At 42.1% G+C, this 17,236-nt stretch overlaps 1 protein-coding gene across 10 annotated transcripts in view; it reads left to right on the forward strand.

The window, feature by feature from the left end:
- Window positions 1-17,236, forward strand: part of LOC132202087 (irregular chiasm C-roughest protein-like) — a 211,932-nt gene that overhangs the window by 184,527 nt on the left and 10,169 nt on the right. The window contains exon 1 of one of the 10 annotated variants that reach the window (XM_059628805.1): window positions 1,277-1,356. The exons of the other annotated variants lie outside the window; for them this stretch is intronic. The gene's annotated coding sequence lies outside the window, so the exon portion shown is untranslated. Of the gene's footprint in view, window positions 1-1,276; window positions 1,357-17,236 lie in introns of those variants that run through there. 10 annotated transcript variants of the gene reach the window in all.

The raw sequence follows: 17,236 nt of genomic DNA on the forward strand, positions 1-17,236 counted from the left end.
CTTATTATTTGTGGTTTTCCGTTTTCGTGGAAATCAGGGCATGGGAAGTTCCACGCCAGCTGTTTCCTGGTCGAGTAACTTTCGTGATCAGGAAATCATTAAAACTCGTGCTATTATTTTTTGGCAAACATGTGTGTGTCAGCAGCGCTGGATACATCAGAGACACAGGCTCGGATTTCATCCATTATTCGACTGTCTCGGCCCGACGGAATGTAAAAAGAGCGGTCATCGAGCTGCCGGCGGCGGCGAACAGAACAATGTATCGCGTTTCTGTGCGCCGTGATTCGCTCAAATTCCCCCTGCATATCGGGTATCGGCGAACAAAAATCCAAAAGGAATGTCTATCAGTTGCACATTTGACGTCGCTTGATACTTTTGTTTGATTTAATGGCGCAGTTTTCCATTTTCTTGTTCCTGCCCGAGCTAGCTCGCCTGCCCCAGCAGACTTGCAAGGCGCGTTTAATGTAAAACGTATATTCCGCCGCATGTGATATGCGTGACCGGCGCCGATTCCGTGTTCATCGCTAATACCCTGCATGTCAGCGAATTACTGTTATTTATTCAAACCAATATAATATTATCATATAAAAGCCAGAAATAAACTTTCAGTCGACTCGCGCGCGCATATGCATATGTATCAGCCAACGGCGGGTTGAAATTAAGCGAGGGGGAAATTTGCCGTGTCCGAATGAAAACAGAGCTTTTTTGTATTATTTCATTAATCCAATGCAAACATTAAGTAGAGCAGCTCACATTATTATGTTTTGCTCGCGTTCAATTAATAATTTCAGCTAAAATTTCATTCGCTGTGGATTTTGCTCATTTCTTTTCTCTCAACTATAAATCTAACGAAAGTATTAAAAATATTTCAATTTAAATTTTTTTTACTGATATTGAAGTATTTAAAATGGAAACTAATCCCCTCATTAAAAATATTTTTTGTTGTTAATTTAAAACTATTTTCCACAACCCAAATGGCAGCTCGTCCATAGGGACCATTTGGCCGGTGTTAGCTGTTCACTGCATGCTCGCGCGGTAATTGATAAGTTATTCGTGCAGGCCGCGGATTTAATTAATTCCACGCCGCTCGTCCGCATTTTAATTGTTGTTTTATGCGAGAGTTCGACACGGCGTCGTTGGCGGCGGAGTCACGACCCTACCACATGCAAACTAACGCACATGTGATGATGCAGTGTCAAGTGTACGCCGCCCTCTAAACAGATAAAATGTATTCATCATCAGCCCCTTGGTGGCAGTCATTTTTCGGCTGTGCGCGCGTGAAACACTCGTGTCGGCGACGCTCCCGCTGGTGTGCTGCTGCTCCTGGTGCGCTCGGATTCTCAACTCTCTCGTGCGGTAAACTGACTGCACGTCTTCTTTTCCCGACCATTTTTCTTCCTAATACTTTTACGAGTCTGCTGGGAGAATTTATCATGTTACCATCGAGAAATTTGTAAAGCAGAGAAAAATGAAATTTATGGAAATTTTTTGAATCCTCTCTCGGCAAAAATTCCGCACGCTGTTTTTCAGTGAATTTTCTAACGTTGAACGAACTTGAAATTGAAAACTTTCCCACTTTTTACGGCTGTCAAGTGGACTTTTCGTTATGATCATTTAGCATGGAATTAAATTCCGAAGTTTTTCTGGTATCTCGGAAAAGCTGTATTCAAATTTTGACCCTCTTTTACGGCTGCCGCATAGATATGAAATTAACATAAATCAGCATTCGCCGTCGCTGTTGGAAAAATTATCTCGCGAGCAGCAGCCGCCACTTTTAACGACTCTTTCGCTCTCCATCGGCAAGAAATCCGCGGCATTAATTAATTCAAATCTCTCTTTCGTTTGGGACAAATATTTATTTCGAGTCGCGGCTCCATGCAGCGGCGAGAGAGAAAGAAAGCGAGCAAAAGAGTACGAGTCGTCAAACGCGTTTGAATAATTCATGAGTCACCGCCGAATGCTGCATTCCGCCGACAGTGACTCCCGCTTGAGTGGAGGCATTTATTCCCGATGGCAATGTGCGCACGATGCGACGACGAGAGTCCGTAGTGCAGTTTATTGAGTCGTTAACCAGTGCCGTTTGTTTGAACGGCTCTTGCTGCCGCGAGAGAGCAAATAAAATAATCATCCTCAGCCATCAGCACGACTTTAAATTCACGAACCCACTCGGAATTCTTTGGCGCCGAATTGCTGACACAATGAGGGGCCGCTGGAATTTTTTCACAATTTTATCTGGCAAATTCAACAGCTGCGCTGCATTATTATCCGGATCATCTGAGATTTTGCTCAACCTCTGCTGTTATGCGCCGACAATTGAGGTCAAAATAATGGAATGCTAATTAGCAGAAAACACGAGAGCAACCCTTTTTACCCCAGAAGTAGTGCAGCTGCATAATGACTCTGGGTGCTGTTTGCCTCCGTAACGGCTTCAGAGAGAAAAGTTCCCTTTATTTGATCTTTTTAGTATTCATCATCTGCTTCTCTGTGCATGTGTTCTGCCTTTTACCATTTATGATAATTACGCCTGTTCCCTCAGTTACCACGAATCACTTCTTTTTTGATAAATGTTAAAAAATTTTAAAATGATTTACTTTATTTATTTCAAAAAATATTTGAAAAGCCAATTTTTTTTTATCAAAAATAAAGATTTTTACTTTTAATCATTGGCAATAAAATTTCACTTATTTCCATAACCCAATTTTTTCTACTTCTTTAGCACGCGAGGGATGAAAATAGGTCATTTGTTTGCTGTCCCAACCCTAGCTTTGCCTTTCTCACTCTCTCTGCATCGGTGTGCAGCACTCAAGTGGAAAGATAAAAAGCGCTGCACGACGGGGTGATAATTTATTTACAATACCTCAAATGAAACGCCCTCGCGGCGATGCTAAACCGATTAGAAAACAAGGCAAACTTCTCGCTTGGCACGTTATTTATGGCTCGCGAATTCCGCCCCGGCAAGCAGGCGAAAACTAAGGGTGGAGGAATGGGGGAGGCTTTCCTCTCTCTCTTCATCTTTTTCGGTCGCACTACTACACACTCAATGATGAAACAAACTCCATTGCTTGCAGCAACTTGGCCTCTTGTGAAATATTACCGCAACATGCGACGCTGTGGCGGGCCTGAATAAATAAACCGAGGACAAAAACGAGGCAAAAAGCAACGGGGTGGCGATCTTGTCTCCAAGTGTCAAAATATTTAATAACCGGGACCGTTTGTTTTTTGCTCGGTGTGCCGAAAATTCTCTCACAAACGAGAGAGATAAAAAAAATTGAATAAACCAACGGGCCAACTTTGATCTCGACTTATTCGACTGTTTGCTTTGGAGAGAGAGAAAGAGAGCGAGATGAAAAGAAATTTCCTGCGTTTCTCCGAAACCGAGATGCTGATACTCTCTCAGGGCAAAAACTTGTACGCATTAAAACGAGCTGCGTAAATTCTTGGAGCGCTTTCAGCGAACGGCTCAAATGTAATTACGCTGACTGTGCGTATTGCCATAAAGAAAAGCGGTTGGCTGCGAGCGAGAGTTTGGTTTTTGTTTCCAATTGGGGATAGGGAATGCAAAATGGTAATCGCTCGCTCGCTCGCGCGCTCAGCCCGAGGATCAATTTTATTGAGTGCCGCCGCAAAGGCGAAGTGAAATTAAAATGCCATATCCCGCCTAGCGCACAAAGCGGCAAATAATCTGTAATTGCGTTGCGCCTTTTTGCTGATTTGCTCGTTTGCATGCCTTTGTTTGCGACCACTTTGTGAAATGAGTGAGATTTTCAGCAATGATGATTAACCAATCTTTTTAATCAACTAATATATTCTTATATTTTAACAAAATTGACACACGTAACTGAGAACAAATTGATGAATAATTCCAACGAGAGACTTAAAATTTTTTATCACTACTTTTCTTTCCCCCGGCGAAATAAGGCCTTTCGAAACAGCCATTATATTTAAGTGGCTATTTCTGGCGTAAGCAAATTTTCGCTTTGTGTAAAAACTGCGGCAACAAACAAAGTTATGACTGGGCCAAAGTGGCATATAATCACGACGGAGGTCGAGCCCTTGTTAACAAAGCGCCACCGCACAAAAGCGAATGTACGAACGTATGATTGACAAAAAGCTTTGGGGAGAGTGACGCGCTCAATCACATGATTCACCGGCAGAGCTGGCAAGTATGTACCTCGCTTTTTGCGGCAATTTACCTCCGCCTCCTCCTCACGGTCTGTCGGGCGGTCGGGAAGCACCCCTGTCGCAAATAATAATCAATCCGCGTCCTTGTGGCGAGGTCTCGTCATTTTCAACGACGAGCTCAATTTATTTTTTTATATCAATTTCGCGCCAGCTCGCTTCTTCTTTTTACATTCATAATTTATTATCCAGTCAATCACACGCCACTTGATTAAATTTTAATCAAAAATTAATTTCACGTGCTCGGCGTGCATAAAGAGCTAAAAAAATTAGATGTTGATTGATGCCGGCTGCGTATATATTGGCCGCCGACTGGGCGATTAAAACGACTCTAGGGTTTCGAGCACCTCGTTTCGCACGAACAACAACAATAAAATAAAAAGCGGCCACTTGGCTCTGCTGGCGATAAGGGGTTTCGGCCGGGGGCGCCACGCCCCCAGAAGTGATCGCCATCCATCCGCAGGAACGGGTGGTCTCGCGTGCCGCAGCCACTTTATCAATCAATTACACAGGCCGGGGGTTGAGGCATAAATTATAATATCGCACACGCGGCAGCGGCGGTTTCTTTCTCGAGAAAAAGCACCCACCCAGCATATCTTGCCCGAAAATTTAATTAAATAAAAATGCAAACGATCCTGTTCACGGCTGCCGCCCCCGCGAGTATAATAACAGACCTCCTGCGCTTCTTTCTCTCCCGCACCAATTGATAAAAATAGCCCGGGAAATTATTTTTCCATTTCCGTCGGAGGCACTAACTCTCTTGGCCCAAGAAAGGAGATGCTTTATTATACCGACAGCACTGCGGCTTTAATATATTAAACACGGAGAGAGCGAGAGAGAAATCGCCGACCGGTCAAACTGCACCATCTGCGACCGTCACATTATTTTATACGGCCCTGCTCCATGCCATGCCATGTGGGCGCACAGTTCACTAGCGTCTCGTCCGACCGGCAGCACCCACTTGCAGGGGTTAACTTTCAAATTGGTCCGTGGTGACCGCCATTATCACTTATGCATGCATCACCGCATGTGCTCCTCCACGAGGAAAAACGTTTCTGCCCGTGCAGTTGACACCTGAGTTGTGCTGTTAGGCTTATTTCGAATTCCAGCAAAGGATTAAACAAGGGGTCCATGTCGATCCGGCCAGCGTAAGCGGATTTTCTGGAAACGTCTGAGATTTGAACCCAAACATTGAAGCTTTGATTCTTATCCATTGGATATTTTGGCTTGATATTTAAACAGGCGTACTTCTATGTGGCTAAAAAATTTCTAAATCTTTAATATTCTTGAAGTAAAAGTCTCTCGAGTAGAAATTTTCATTTTTTTTTCTCTATCGTCAGCGACTTATTTCCGAAAATGATGCTCGTCAATTTCTCTGCCAATTTGCGGGAGTTACACAAAAGTACAGCAAAACGCAATTTTTTCCAAAGTAAAATTCCCTTCCTGCTCGTTAGCTTGCGCCAGTGAGCACGCAAGACAAATTCGCCCCGCTGCCAAATGAACTGCGTGATTTTATTTCGCGACGCGGACGAAAATTTGACTGGCGGCGACGAGCGGGCCAATTTTGGAATCCAGCGCGGCAGCTCATTACGCGGCAGGCTAATCCAGGTGACGGCGCCTCCTACGCCAGCGAGTGGTAATGGCGCCGAATTTGACGAGTGAGAGCCACCCTGTCTGTCATTCGGCGCGAAATTGTGTGCTGCCGGGTGCGAATTAAACGGTCGATGCGACGCACGGGGGCCACACATGCACACACGACAGCGCCCTTTCACGCGGGGGTAACGAGGTTACCCCTAATAGCTCTCAGTCAGTCAGCAGCCCCAAAGCAATGAACGTTTTCTGCATTATAAATACACGGGAGAGGGCGAATGAGCGTGAACGTATTGACGAAGGCCTGCAATGACATGCTTATAGCTGCTGCCTTTGGAGACTCGCGCATAATGATAACAGTTGGATTGCATGTCACGGGGCACCCTCGACCTCTAAAAGAGCCGCACTGGACGACGTTGCTTGTAAAAATAACAGATCAAAACAGAGTGACGCACAGTAAATTTATATTTAATAATATGGATAATTGCAGCATAAGACAATAATTAAAAAATTTATTTGGTTAAACGATATCATTTTTAATTATTTAAATAATTCATTTTTTAAATTTTATAATTATATGTATTGTATTATTCATATTTTTATTATAAAATATTTATTTGTTATAATATGACCAAATTTTTCAAAATAATTCTTTCAGCGGTGAAGTAAATCTGAAATTGACATTGCAAAATAATTGAACAGTCTTGCTAAACATATATTATAATGTTTGTTTGATGAACCCCCTTGATCTCTTATTACTTGAAAATTCAGTGTCGGACGGCACAGCATTTTCATTGTATTTATTATTCTTTCTGTATTTATTTATATTACATAACAAATAGTTTAAAACTCCATGGCAATTCTTTGATATTCTAATTAAATCCTTGCATGATGCATAAATAATGGAAATAACAAAAGAGCTAAATTATTTTTACTAAAATTTCTAAAACATTCTCCATGCAAAGTGATTTTTATCACTTGCTTGTGCATAAATCAAATTATTCGGTATCCAAAAAAAACTGTAAAAGAAATCAATGTCTGCGTTGTAATCTGATGGACAGCTAGACCACACTTCGATGGGAAAGGGCAAATTAGTTCCGTGCCACTTGGTGTTATAAAACAGCTAGCCCACTCCTTTGAGGTTCACAGGCAGGGACTCGGATCCGATAGGACCCCGCGCAATCAATATTTGGCGCCTCGTAAAAACTGAATTTGTGTGTATTGTGCGTGTTTGTGTTCGCCAGCCCAGTCTCTCTCTCACTCGCTTTGTGCAAATATGAATTATGTCTGCAATCATTCCGTCTAGTGTGCAAATTTGAGCGCGCACCCCACGCTCACATATAATACGCGCCGCGAATTCAATCGATATCGAGTTTGTTTTCCTCGTCGGCCCTGATTTTATCTTGTTTTTCCTCTGTACACATACGAACAAAAACACTCCATCAAACTGCTCTGGTGGATTCGTTTTCTCTGAAAGAAAGGCGCTTTGTCCGCCCTTCAGACCGTTCTGCCTGTTTTTGGCAGCCGGATTTTCATAAATCACTTCGCGAAAATTTCGACGGCGGACGAACAAAGCGTAATCCGGCGGATTAGGAGACAAAACGGTTGCATATTTTCATTTGAAGGACCAATAAATTTTTAAATTTACCCGTAGATGTGAATTTAAGTATTAGTAATTTAAAAAAAAATTCGTGAATCCTAATTGTAATCAATACCAACAATTACCAAAAATGATATTTATTTTTAATTGTTGTTAGCCAATCAGAGATTTTCCCGTTTTTGTTGTATTACCATTTCTGGTTGGTCCACAAGCAATGAAAACTGGATTCCATTTTTGAATGAGCCCCTATTGATTAAAATCAACTCAATAAAATTTAAATAATGATGTATATAAATGTTAATATTAACTTATTACATATAATTGATATTACTAGTTTTAAATATTAATTCAAGATAGTATTTGTCACGTTCAAAATTTTTATCGTTCGCATTTTGTTTGAAAAAAAAAACCAAAATCAGGTGACGGGAAATTATTCATTGCCTCTTTTCCTCGCCCTGTGGCCGAGAGTCATTCATCATCACTGCAATTGTAGGCAATCTCATCAAAAACAACTTTCGCAACGACCTCCGAGACCCCGACTCGCACTTGATGCATCTGTCCGAGTCAGCAAGAAACAAATACTGTAGCCGCTGGATGAGGGCAGCTAGTGTGCCGATCCCTGGCGAGATCTAATAAAGTTTGCGCTGACTGCGAAAGGGTCGACGAGCGGCCGCTCAAGGAGCAGAACAATGCATCAAACACACACTCGCAACTCGCCCGTGGCCATAACTTGCTCTCCAGACGTACTCGCGCGCTGTACGGACGACGGAAATCACTTTGCGGAGAGCTCAGCCCGTTATTATGCCTGTTATGAAGGACGTGCATGGTGTGTTATGGATCGGGTGGCATCAGCTGCCCCTGATGACCGTCCCGTGCACCGACAGACGCAAAAAACCGAGACCGCTAATGGCGCCGCTTTCGGACACTAATTGGCGAGTTGGCCAACGGGGAGCCTCATTAAAAGAAATGACACTCAAATCGCTCCCCTACGAACCACCCACAACACTTGCTACCTCATCGAGCCGATTATTTTTTCGCAGTGATTGTTTAGCCTTTGGCAGGAAAAACGGCTAAACAAGCGAAAAACTTTTTTATGACCGACATTTTGAACTTTGCCATTTACCGTAGAATTTCTCCTCCGAGCAAACAAGATAGCCAATTAAAAATTAATTCTGATCCAAAACTTTGCGCTGAAGTTCATTCACAGGCCGATCCTGAAAGGCTTATTAGCATTGAAAACAAATTTGAAACGCACCGAATTAAATCCTAGGCGCATAAACACCCCCTTTTGAGCATAATATCACGGTATGCTGTTGCGGTGCAAAACAAATAAAGGCAAACCGTAGAGTTCCCGCTAAAGAATTAAATTGCCGCGCGCGCTTGTTAACGATGTTTATTTTGGGGTGTATTCCGTGGCTCATTATAATATTGCACGACATTGTTACGCCGCGAGCGCCGTTTGTTATTATTTCCCATGCAGCCGTGTGCTCCTCGCTCCCTTGCCTTTTCAGCATACGTGTAGTACGTATACACATTTTCCAACAGCAAAGGAAAAAAAATACAAAAATGTTTCTCGCTCGCATATCCTTAGTGGCGCCGTGCGCGCGCGCCATTAGCCAAGCGAAATAATTGCGCTTTTTCCGTGTTCTCCATACAAGCAAGTCTCTCTGATTCTGCAAGAGAGCAAGCAGCGTTCTGCATGATTATCCGCCAGCGCACGCATTCACGTCTTCTTCCTTCGCCTTCTTGTGTTTTTTGTCAGCCTCTCCCGCATCCCGGACGTACACATTTTTCATAATTAGAGCAGTAGCACGACGGCGGCTGCCTTTTGTTTCAAAATATGACGTGAACGCATGTAAAAATAGACCCTAGAAATGCGAAAACAAAATACAAGCTGCATTAAAGTTTCTCTAAATTAAATTTAAATTAAAAGCCTCGCATTTAAAAATAATTCGTAAAATTTATTTTGTAAGTACATGAGAATTTTTATAATATTATTATTTAGCTGTTTATTTTGTAAATTTATATACTTTTTAATTGAATACAATTTTTTTTATAATATTAAATTGTCTTTTAAAATTTGGCACAAAAACTCTGTCGGTCTCATTATAAATTCGAGTGAAGCACAATGTTAGTTGGCTTGTCCAGTGCCTTGCCGTTGACAAATTACTTGTCATTTTTCGTTCGCGCTCTTTGATAAGCCCGAAAAACAACGCCAATTAAACGCCAGGCCACTCAATCTGCGAAGCGCTCTACTCGCGCAAGAGAGAAAAAGCTCACTCGCCCAACTCCCCCCAAAATCCGCCCCGCTTTTTTCGGGTAATTTACGAGCGCGGGTGTCACATGATCACAATCGCCAGTCAAATATTATCACGGCCGGCAGCAGCGGCTCCAAAAATGAAGCGTTCAATCCAATACGCCCACACTCATAAATCCGACCCTGCAAAATCACACGGTCGCGAATGCGCTACATATTTCACTGCGAACACGCGCTTTTGCCGTCGTTTTTCCAATTATTTTAAGTGTGCGGCACACACTCGGTGATTGTGCCTTCTGCTCCTGTCGTTATTTTAATTCCGTCGATGTCGTGATTCGCCGCTTTGTGTGTCCGACACGGAGCAAAAAGTTGCGAGTGATTGCCAACGAGATGGTGTTCCAATTAATCGCAGACATAACGTGCCTCTTGCTTGCAATCGATTGATTCCAGAAATCATAAAAAGAGAAAAATATTTAATGGAGAGATAAATTAAAAAAAGGGGAAAAAAACTTGTCATCCCTGACGACAAGAGAAAAATATCCCCTTTTTCAAGAGTTTTCATCAACAAAAAAGAATAACTTTTATTGATATCGTTTTTAATAAAGGAAAAATCGCTAACAAAATTGTTTTGTAATAGGTTATGCAACCGGTTGAACAAAGTTTTGCACTTGTATCTCATTCATAAAAATAGCCACGTGCTGAAAAATTGACGTTGAAAATATAAAAATTCATAAATAATTGCCAGTCGGTGGCGGAAAGTCATAAATTTCCCAATATCTGTGTCGTATATAAATAATATTCGCGGCAGAGGATGCGTGTGCCCGTGGCGAGGATGAAAATTTTAACTCCACCCAGCACCACTGCTGGCAGCCAGCGAGAGTGTGTGTGTGTGTGTGTGTGTTCCTGTTGAATATTAAAGAGTGCAAAATTCGCACAGAGTCTCTCTAGCCGTGCGACTCTGGCACAGCGTCATAAATATTCCATCCGTATACCTGAATGCGGCGCAATTGATTTTTGATATTCCGCGTACCACCCTGTTCGAAATTGTTTCGCAAACGGCATTTGACGTCGATATATGCAGATTTGCGGCGGACACGTCAGCGTGCCAATTTCGCGATGATACTCTCTCTGTGCAATTTGTTGTACTCGCACACTCGGCCACTCAATTATCAGTGCGGATTATGTGTTTTGAGTTTTGTGACTGAAATGTGGCGTGCGCGTTTCAATTTTGCTGTCGATTCCTCAACCGAGAGGGAAATCAAGTGCGGTGAAAAGCCGTGTTTAAAGTGGCGGACGCTTGTTGGTTTTCGCTGGCCAAACGGAATGCATGAATACATGCGTGTCAAAATAAATTTTCACCACTTGTGCGCCAATCCATCCGCGCTCCAAAGCTAATATGGGGTACATTTTTATTTAAAATTTGCATCAATATTAAGTTTATCGTTCAGAAATGACCAATTTTTATCAAAATAATGAAATTTTTTATTTTGATTGTAAAGATTTGTTTTTTTCCTCTCTTATAGAGAATCAAAAAATGTAATAATTTTGAATTTTTTTTATCAATGTATATGGGCAGTAAATGCCTCTGTGATATACCAAATAATCCATTTGCAACTAAAATGTTTTAATTTTCCAATAAACAGGAAAAATCGTTGCAAATAATATTTATTGATAAATCACTGAGGCAATCACTACGCCCATATCGAGATACAAATCATAAATTCAAAGTTATAACATTATATTCTCATTAAGAGAGAAAAATCACAAATATTTACCATTACAATTCAAATTTTGAGAAATAACAAAATTTAAACATTATTAAATGTAAGTATTACAAGCAGTTAAAAGGTTTTTTGAATTTATTTAGACTGCCTGATACTTTCAAATGCTGCTTTTTATTAATAGTTTTTGTTCTTATTCCTGGCAATAGCTGCAGCCCTCTTATCATGTTTAGGATCAGAATTTATTTTCGTTTTCTCTTTAAGCCTGGCACTTAAGCTTTTTTCAGTTCTTTTAGGCAGTCCACACCCAAAACTCTTAGGCTCGTCGCAGCACTAGTTAGTGCTGTGGCTGCACTAATAGTGCGGTGACGAGCCCACATAAGAGCAGCCACAGCACTAACTAGTGCAGCGACGAGCCTAAGTTTTCTGAGTGCAGTTCCATTCAATTTTTCAGATGTGTTCTAGCAGCTTTCACTTGATAGTCATCGCCCAAGATTAATATTTTTTTAAGTAAAGAGGGCTGTTTTCGTGTAATATTTTATGTGTCATTAACAAAGTGTTCAACTTCATTCGCTCCTCAACTTTCAAAATAATAATAATAATAATGTGCACGTCAGATTTAATATCATAAACATAATCTTAGTAAGTTATTCAACACCTCTAATCCTTTTCAGCCTCTTAAATAATCCAAGATTTTTCTGTGTGGCCATTGTAATTTATTTAAAAATCTCAGCAATTAAATAAAAGTTAGTCGATTACTTGCTTGTTCATTAGAGTGAAACAAACTCTCCTTCCTATTTCCTTTTTTTTAGTCAAGATAAAATTTTTCTGTTGAAATAAAAAGTTTATAATTTAATTATCGTCAATTTGTGAGGCCTTACGTGAAATTCTACCTGTGCCTCATGTTTGCCTGCAAAGTTTTGCTTAAAATTTTTGGCAAGAATTCCAGCCACGGGCCTTTATAAAAGTTTTTTTAGAATAAAGTTCCCTAATAAACGAACCTATATCGATTTTGGCCTGATGGAATTCGCAGCCCTTGCGAGTTTTCCTCTAATATTACGTAGATGTGACGCACACGCTCCAAATCTCCGGCTCTGAAGCGTGGAAAATTAGTGCACGAGCAAAAAAGCGTCCCGGCGGCAGAAAGCGCTCAAAAGCAAAGCGAAAAATCCCTTTGGCCGGCAGAGTCCGACTCGGTAGTAATATTTCATTTAATAAGTGACCTGTGCGCGTATAAAAGGGCAGGCTTGTCGGCGGCAAGAAAAATCGTGGTTTTGGGCACCGCCGTCGTAGTTAATCCCCGAAATGTTTGTGTTTTGCTTTCAGCAACAATATTGGAGTCGGTTTAATTAGAGGCAGAGCGCGCACTGGCTAGTCGAGGGTCGCCGCCGCCGCCGGTCGTGTGGTGCCCACATGTGCGCTCTGTCTCACCAGGATCAAGCGGAACAACCTTTTCCCTCTCGCCCGGCCAAAGCCGGAGAGCTTTCGCCAACTTATTCGGACTGACTTCAAAATAATGGTCAACTGCATCATGCAAATATTATTATTACTCTCTGCCTCTCCATCGGCATTAGGGTGAAAGTTGTTGAGAGCGAGTTTGAGAGTTGCTCGTAGCTGCGCTGCTGACAACAAGAGTTTCGCGTCGGGCAGGATGTGTACTTTTTCCTTCGCTCTCTTGCTTGAGCCGACGAGAGAGATAACAAGTTTGTTAGCTAAGTGTTTTTTCGACCGGATATTCCCCTTTAATCTGCGCCCAACTTTGAAATTAATTTGAGAGCGGCGAGGCAATGAAACGGCTCTCTGATTTTGTTAAGCGCCGATGACGAGAAAGATTGCTCCATCAAGCGATTTTTTTCTCTCCCTCTCTCTCTTTCGTTCCTCCTCGCGTTTGTTTTTCAATTAGCTAATTGGACTTGAGGAAGACAATGCGAATAAGAAGAGGTCGAAATTAAGTTGACACACACAAAACACAGCACGCACCGCCGCACAGCTCGTCGTCGTTTTTCGCTCGCCATTGTGTTGGCGCGCCGCTTTGTGTTGAGCGCCGACAAAATTGTGTCTAACAGAGGATGATATTCCGGATTACACGCTTCGATTTGGCGCAGAACAATGAGCAATTAATTAATCCTTTCACACTGACAATGTCCATGCAGTTGGCGTCGACCGGTATTGATCATCGCTCGCCAGAATAAATAGCTCGCCGCCTGCCCGCCCGCGCTTGCCGGACGGTCAAAGGGGCGTGAAAACGCTCGCTGGCAAAAAGTCCGCGCCCTAAATTAATCCCCGACTCGATAAAAACCGCGGCCGTCGCTCGTAAAAGGATTTTGGCGTGACCTTTGACCCGTGACGCCAGCAGGAAAAGCTTTTAAGAATCGTGTTTGAATAAAAATTGGCCACACTTAAGTTTCCATTTAAATTGCTTTCCTATCCGGCTGAATAAATATTGGATAAATTAAGTAAAAGAAAGAATCTTTTGCTTTTTCTGATTTTTTTTTTTAATATTTCACGCACTACTTTTTCGAATTCAATTTTTTTTTTAAATACTATAAATATTATGCTCGCTTTAATTTTTTATAATATATTTTAATAGATATAATTTATATTTATTATTAATCGTGTATTTAATAATATAATAAAATATGAATATGTAGTGCACGTTATTAAACTAAACATAAATACAACTAAAATATTTCTAAATATTAATTGGGCAAATTTATAATATCGTCATCAATAGATTAATGTAAAAAATTGTATAAAGCCTTTATATCTGATAATCAGCATTTTTATAGTTTAAACGAGTTTAAGTTAATTCACATTATATAATCAAAAAATTTAAAACAATTATTAGTTTTATTACAATAAAGTACTAACATGCTGATATATGTACCAAGAATTATACAACAAAGTAGCCTCATTAAAAGTGACGTCGTGACGCGTCTTGACGATCTTAAACCAGTGGTTTCAAAAGACACGGCAAATATAAATTATTTTGGCGGTGTGGGGCATATCCGTTGCCACTTTCTTGCCTCTGCGCCCTCGGCATGTGCTGGCCGGGTCGGTCGTCACTGACATCGCTGCTGGTGGTGCTCGAGCCGGGCGGAATATTATCGCGCGCGCCTCTTTTTATACGAGGCCGTGTGTTGTAAAAAAGTGCTGCTGAAGGAAATGAATGAAATTTGTGATGAGTTGCTGGCAGCACGGCCGCCGCCTCCATTATGCCTTCCTAAGTAGCAAGGAGGCTTGTCAGCAACTCGCTCGCAGCAGCGCCAAAAACGAGCACCGCAGCTTGACATTTTTAATATCGCGTATATGCGAGAGTACATACGCATAAGAGAAAGAGAGAGGGCGTTATTGCCGGCAGAAGGAGTGCCGAAATTATCTGCTTTTGCGGGCAAACAGATGCCTGACAGCCCATCATCTTCGCCCAGATGAATTTACGCCACATCGCATAAATAATAATTCTGACAAATCTCGAAGTTTACGGCACGTGTTGATGAAAAAGCGTCTCGGTGGCAAACATGGCGTGTAATATTTCGTGCGAGTTCACATTAGACGAGACGTGCTCGAGCAGTTCCATTATTTGCCCCAAGTTGACAATGGCCACGGAGAAAAGAAAATGTGGAGCGAACCCACGTCAGCGCAACGGCTGTCTGCAGGAATCAGCACTACTTCCGAAGCCTTCCGAAGGCTGCATTTAAATAATTAATACGTTTGCTCGTCTCATTAGATTGCGGCAAGTTGGCCCGGCATGACACCTGATTTCGGCCCCCTGCGCTGCTGAGCACGTGCAATTTGACAAGGGTTGAGTTTCTGCTTCTCGCGCCCCGCTGCCGTCTTATCTCCGCCGCCTCTGGTGTTTATTATAAATGACGCCATGCATATTTAATGCCGCAATGATAATCTGCGTGGCGGAGGCAAGTAAGGAGACGAGAGAGCAGTTTTGTCACCAGCAAGCTCACGAACCGAGCGAGCGCGCCACAATCATCTCGCCTGCTTATACATTTAATGCCGAGCCACATCCTGGTGGAAATGTTCTCACGCTGCAACGATGGATTCAACACACTCGCGTCACACACACGCTGTATATGTGCGTTCGGCGGGCAGTGAAAAAATGCCAGTGGCTTACTTTTTGCCCTCCCGAGTTCCTGCTGCCATATACACGCGTTTTTGGCCCGAAATTCTAAAGCACCACGTCGAGGGTGGCTAATTTTCTTTTCATTATTCACAAGAGTTTTGCGAAGATGACGCGGCGAGCTCTTTCAATCAGATTCAAAGGACTGGAAAAGATTGAAAGGCTCGCAAAAATGAAAAAGATTGCCGATAAGGAAAGTAAAAAGGGCGGTCTTTGCACGCTCAACTCCTCTTATTTCCCTTGGTGCTCAGCACCCACGTAAGAATCAAGACCCTGGAATCAAAACAGGACCTTTTGAATTTATTTTGTCTGTATGTACTTTCCTATAATAGATATGCTCCTTCTTCTACAAATTAAATCATTCTTCAAATAATAAAATCAGATCAGGCTCTTAAAAATTAATATTATTTTAAGGGGAATAAGTCTTAAAATGAGATCAATGTAAATTTTTAAACTTACACTTATTTATTTCCACTTTTTGCTTTTCTTGTGCATTCACTTCCCTGCCATATCAAATGAGGCCATCAGGCTGCACATCCTCGCAGATATCCAGTGCTTCTCTCTCGCATCCGCGGAAGTGTACACCATTTTTTATTTCGGCCTGCATTATCAACATGCTTTTTATTAAACCTCTTACGCCGGCGTGTGCAATATGCTCTTCGTGGGAGAGAAAGGCCATGACGAGAGAAGGGCGCGCGCACAGCATCTCTCACCCGCGGCTGAAAAATATACGCGTGCAAAGAAGCCCAGAGAGATGAAAATATGGCCTCATTCCGCAGCTGCAAAGCCGCCGTCGGGTTGAATTGTAAAAAATTAGGCAGAATTTGTTAAAAAGCCCGCAGGCGGCTCGAGTGTAGTAGTGGATTTGCCAATTCCCGCACTGCTCGGTTTTATCTTTTTAATGCTAGTTCGCGCCCCCTGCTTTTTATGCACGCCGCATTTGCATACGAAATTAATGTGAAATTGCGAGCTTTTCACCGCCGCGTGTGCATGCTCTATACGAACATAGAACGCGTGTATTTTCTGTACAACGCTTCTCTTTTATAACCTCGGTTAACGCCCCCCGCCAGCCAGCATGTTAGCCATTTTATTAATAAAATTAGCATACAGTGCGCGCAAATCTGCCAAAATTTTAATTCGACAGTTTATTGTTATTCATGCCGCCGCGTCGAATCAACACCTACTTATCGCACGTGAAATTACTGTAATTCCAGAAAATCCTCGTTGCAGCACATTCCCCGGCGCACGAAACGGTCATTTTCCGCTTAAACCAAAATCGTTAGAGCCCAATTTAGATTAATAAACGCGATATTTAAATTGAATTTCGCTGTTCGTCGCCACTCGTCAATTAATTCATCATAAACAAGTTGCAGCACTATGCTTTTCCACGATCAAAAGATAATTATTCGACATGCGTATACTTTGTCGTCAACACGGAAACTCTCAATTTTTCAGCTGCCACCGCGCTTTTTTACGATCAAAAGCCGGCAGTTTCTAATTATAAAGTTACGACAACGACAGAGACTAACAATGCAACCACTTTTTAATGAGCAGAGAGGGAGGAAAGCACAGCCTCAGCTGCTGGCGTGTCGTAAATGAGCCACATGATGGAGAACAAAAAACGTGGCCGTGCGCAGAGAGGAAATCGGATAGAGTTCAAAAGCAAAATCGGCTCTCAGGAGGCGTTTTTGCGGCCAGAAAATGTCATTTCCGACGCGCTAAATCGCCGCATTATCCGCTCTTCCGTGCAGGTGGGC

The sequence above is a fragment of the Neocloeon triangulifer genome, unplaced genomic scaffold (assembly GCF_031216515.1).
Source record: "Neocloeon triangulifer isolate White Clay Creek 2 clone unplaced genomic scaffold, ASM3121651v1 ptg000014l, whole genome shotgun sequence".
In the NCBI taxonomy this organism is placed as follows: domain Eukaryota; kingdom Metazoa; phylum Arthropoda; class Insecta; order Ephemeroptera; family Baetidae; genus Neocloeon; species Neocloeon triangulifer.